Raw genomic sequence first — 5,217 nt, 5'->3', positions numbered from 1 at the left:
TGTAACTGAAGTAGGTAGGACAATTATGAACAACCTAAATCTTCTTAGGATCCACCTTTTTGCCTTCTGCCGATACAACATGCCCCAAAAAGGCAACTGAGTCTAACCAAAATTCACATTTTGAAAATTTGGCATATAACTGATTATTCTTCAAAGTCTGAAGCACATTCCGAAGATGTTGCTCATGCTCCTCTCGACTGCTGGAGTAAATCAAGATATCATCAATGAATACAACCACAAAAGAATCCAAATAGGGTTTAAACACCCAATTCATTAAATCCATAAATGCTGCTGGGGCATTTGTCAGCCCAAATAACTTCACTAGGAATTCGTAATGCCCATACCGAGTCCGAAAAGCTGTCTTAGGGACATCAGATGCCCTAATATTCAATTGATGGTAACCAAACCTCAAATCGATATTCAAAAATACCTTGGCACCCTAAAGCTGATCAAATAAGTCATCAATTCTTGGGAACAGACATTTGTTTTTTATAGTGGCCTTGTTAAACTGTCGACAATCTATACACATTCGTATTGAACCATATTTATTCTTTATAAATAATACTGGTGCACTCCAGGGCGAGACACTGGGTCTAATGAATCCCTGATCAAGCAAGCCTTGTAACTGTTCCTTCAATTCTTTCAACTCTGGCGGGGCCAAACGGTATGGTGGGATAGAAATGGGCTGAGTGCCTGGAACTAAATCAATACAGAAATCAATATCTCTATCGGGTGGCATCCCCGGCAAATCTGCACGAAATACTTCTGGAAATTCATGAACAACTGGTACTAAGTCCATAGAAAGAACATCCGCACTGGGATCGCGAATATAAGCCAAATAGGCTAGACACCCTTTCTCGACCATACGCCGAGCTTTCATATAAGAAATAACCCTGCTGGCAGAATAACCAGGAGTTCCTTTCCACTCTAACCGAGGTAACCCCGGCATGGCTAGGTTTACCGTCTTGGTATGACAATCCAATATAGCATGATAAGGTGACAGTCAATCCATACCCAAGATGACATCAAAATCTACCATATCAAGAAGTAGAAGATCCACACTAGTCTCAAAACTACCAATAGTAACCACACACGAATGATAGACATGATCTACTAAAATAGATTCTCCCACCGGTATAGATACACACATAGAAGCACTCAGAGAATCACAAGGCACAACCAAATATGAAGCAAAATAGGAGGACACATAGGAATAAGTAGATCCTAGATGAAATAGAACTGAAGCATCTCTATGGCAAACTGGAATAATACCTGTGATCACAACATCATATGACTCGGCCTCAGGCCTAGCTGGAAAAGCATAAAATCAAGGCTGGGCCCCACCACTCTGAACTGCGTCCTTGGGACGGCCTCTAACTGGCTGGCCTCTACCTATAACGGTCTGACCTCCACCTCTAACTGTCCGACCCCTACCTCTAGCTGGTTGAGCAGGCGGTGAAACAACCGGTGCCGGTATGATGGCACGAGAATCTTGCCGAGATCTGTTACTCGACAACCTAGGGCAATACCTCTTGATGTGACCAATGTTCCCATACTCATAACACTTATCCTGATGTCATGGCTGCTGAAGCTGAAGCTGACCCGAACGGGCTGGATAACCGCTGTAGTGACTCTGGAGTGGTGGTATAGTGATAGGAATTGAATGTGCACTAAATGCTGGCTGCCCAGAGTAAGGCATAATAGGACCGTGACTCCCTGAAGCACCGGGAGATGCCTGAAGTGCTGAATGAAACGTTCTGGGAGGATGATCTCTATCAAAATTACCCATGCCTCCAGACGAGGCACCAGTGAAACCACCGAATTGACAAGGCCTCTTATTAGACCTCTGCCCTTTATCTTGTGCAAGAACCATCTCGATCCTCCTCGCGAATTAGCAGCCGCCTGAAAGGAAATCTCACATCCGGTTTTCTTGGCCATCTGAAGCCTGATAGGGTGAGTGAGTCCCTCAATAAACCTCCTCACTATCTCTCCCTCAGTAGGTAGTAAAAGGAGAGCATGACAGGCTAAATCCATAAAACGGGACTCATACTGAGTAACAGCCATACTGCCCTGCTGTAGACGCTCAAATTTCTTGCGGTAATCCTCTCTCAGTGTGATAGGAAGGAATTTCTCCAGAAATAGCTGTGAGAACTGTTCCCGGGTAAGTGCAGGCGATCCAACTGGTCTGGTCAATGTATAATCTCTCCACCACCTCTTGGCGGAACCCGTCATCTGAAATACAGCAAAATCGACCCCATTGGTCTCAACTATACCCATGTTCCGCAGCACCTCATGGCAGCGTTCAAGATAATCCTGTGGGTCCTCAGAAGGTATACCACTGAAGTGAACTGGAAAGAGCTTGGTAAACTTATCAAGTCTCAATAAGGCCTTAAAAGACATGGCGGGCCTATCACCGGTCTGTGCCGCAACAACTGACTGAACTACCCCAACTTGCGGGGCTACTGGAGCCTGATTCTGGGGAGTCATCTGTTCCAGAGGGGGAGTAGTGGGAGTTTGTGCTACTCCCCCATCCTGTGAGACGGCTGGTGCCACTAAAAATGTACCATTCTGGGCCACGCCCTCCGTAAGACTCACCAGACGGAATAGAGCATCCTGAAGCACTGGAGTAGCTATTAATCCTTCCGGGACCTGAACTGGTCCAACTGGTACAGTTTGAACTGGAACCTCCTCCTGAAGATCCTTCTGAGGTTCTACAACAGGTGCTGCTGCTCGAGCTCTAGACTGAGCTCTGCCTCTGCCTCGGCCTCTAGGACGACCTCGACCTCTACCCCTGGCCATAGTTTCCACCGGGGGCTCTGGTCCCTGTCCATCGGTATATGTATTACGTGTTCTCACCATCTGTGAGAGAATACGAATAGAATGGTTCAGTCATCGATGATAGAATAAAATTGCATGATAGAATAAGAAAGAAGTGATATTGTTCCTAAACTTCATAGCCTCTGAGAGATAAGTACAGACGTGTCCGTACCGATCCTTCAGACTCTATTAAGCTTACTCGTGACTCGTGAGACCTATGTAACCTAGGGATCTGATACCAATTGTCACGACCCAAAATTCCCACCTTCGGGACCGTGATGATGCCTAACATTTCACTTGCTAGGCAAGCCAATGTTAGAATATAATTAGCCATTGAATTTTTAAAAAAAAATTAATTAATAACAAGAAAGCAAATGCGGAAATAAAGTCTGAAATGAATAATCCATGATAATCACGATATCTAAATACCATCCCAGAACTGGAGTCAAAAGTGCACGAGCTTCTAGAATAATACAAATAAAGGTCTGAATAAAATAAAGTTGTCTGAAAGCAAATACACAGCTAAAATACAGTAGACGGGGACTTCAGAACTGCGGACGATGTGCAGTTATACCTCAAGTCTCCTCTGAGTAGATGAAATCCGAGCAAGTCTATAGTATGCCGCTGGGACCAACTCCGAAATCTGCACAAGAAGTGCAGAGTGTAGTATCAGTACAACCGACCCTATGTACTGATAAGTGCTGAGGCTAACCTCGACGATGTAGTGACGAGGCTAAGGCAGGTCACTTACATTAACATGTACGCAATAATAGTAATAACCACAATAATATAAATAAATCAGGTAACTCATTTTAATAGTTGAAGCCAACTCAGCAGTCATAACCAATTATTATTTCAATCAATTTCCGTTGCAGCGTGCAACCCGCTCTCACAATATATTCATATTCACTTCTGTTGCGGCGTGCAACCCGCTCCTCCAATATATTCATTTTAATCAATTCTGTTGCGGCGTGCAACCCGTTCCTCCAATATATTCATTTCAATCAATTCTGTTGCGGCGTGCAACCCGTTCCTCCAATATATTCATTTCAATCAATTCTGTTGCGGCGTGCAACCCGTTGCGACGTGCAACCCGTTCCTCCAATATATTCATTTCAATCAATTTTGTTGCGGCGTGCAACCCGTTCCTCCAATATATTCATTTCAATCAATTCTGTTGCGGCGTGCAACCCGCTCCTCCAATAATATGATTTACCAATTCTTATAAAAGAAATTACTCCAATAAATACAACAATTAATATAAAATTATAAGACAATAAGTATACAATAATTATAATTTAATTATGAACAAACAATGACAAGTAGCAATTAATTGTAAAAATCAGGGAGAAAATAGGCAGTTTAATATTTAATATACTAAATGTCAAGTAGCAATTAAGACACATAAATCAAATAAGCATATAACAATTATTGCAGAAATTCAAGAATTAATATATACACGGAATGTGAGAGAAACCATTATTATAATAATTAATTCGTGTATTAAAATAATTTATGATATTTAATAATTATGCAAATAATTAATTTGACAAAGTATAGGCACTTGTCACCTTGCCTATACATCGTTACACATGAAATTCACATATCAAATAATTCAAAGGTTCTATTCCCTCAAGTCAAGGTTAACCACGATACTTACCTCGCTACGCAACCAAATTTCAAGTTTCTAATACACCCTTGCCTCGCGAATTAGTATCCGAAATCCTCAAATATAGTCATAAACAATTCAATATATTCAATACAAATTATAGGAATTAATTCCATATGAATTTACTAATTTTTCCGGATAAAAATCCGAAATTTATTTTAAAAATCGACAGCGGGGCACACTTCTCAAATCTTAGAAAAACTTACGAAATCCGAACACCCATTCCGAGACGAGTCCAACCATACAAAAATTATCAAATTCCGATGTCAAATGGACCTTCAAATCTTAAATTTTAGTTTTTTTGAAAAATTTTACAAAAATTCCAATTTCTCCCATCTAAATCTAAAATAAATGATGAATATAGACTTAGATTTATGAAATACAATCACTATATGATAAAGAATACTTACCCAGTTTGAAATCATAAAAAACTCCTTTGAAATCGCTCCTAAACCGAGTTCTAATTGAGGGTTTGTGAAAAATGGGAAAAATCCCATTTTGGTTCTATTTTAAGTCACAGGCGTCAGGCCTTCTTCGCGTTCGCGAAGGCCTGTCACGTTCGTGATGAGCAGCAACCCGAGTGGATTTTGCGTTCACGATTCCTCCTTCACGTTCGCGAAGGCTTTTCCCCCTGGCCTTCGCGTTCTCGAGCCAGTGCTCGCGTTCGCGTAGAAGGACGATTGACCCCTCCCCCAGGTCTCTAAAGCTTCGCGTTCGCGTTGAGCTGGTCG

The sequence above is a fragment of the Nicotiana tabacum genome, chromosome 24 (assembly GCF_000715075.1).
Source record: "Nicotiana tabacum cultivar K326 chromosome 24, ASM71507v2, whole genome shotgun sequence".
In the NCBI taxonomy this organism is placed as follows: domain Eukaryota; kingdom Viridiplantae; phylum Streptophyta; class Magnoliopsida; order Solanales; family Solanaceae; genus Nicotiana; species Nicotiana tabacum.
Note: the sequence above shows the minus strand (reverse complement) of the source record.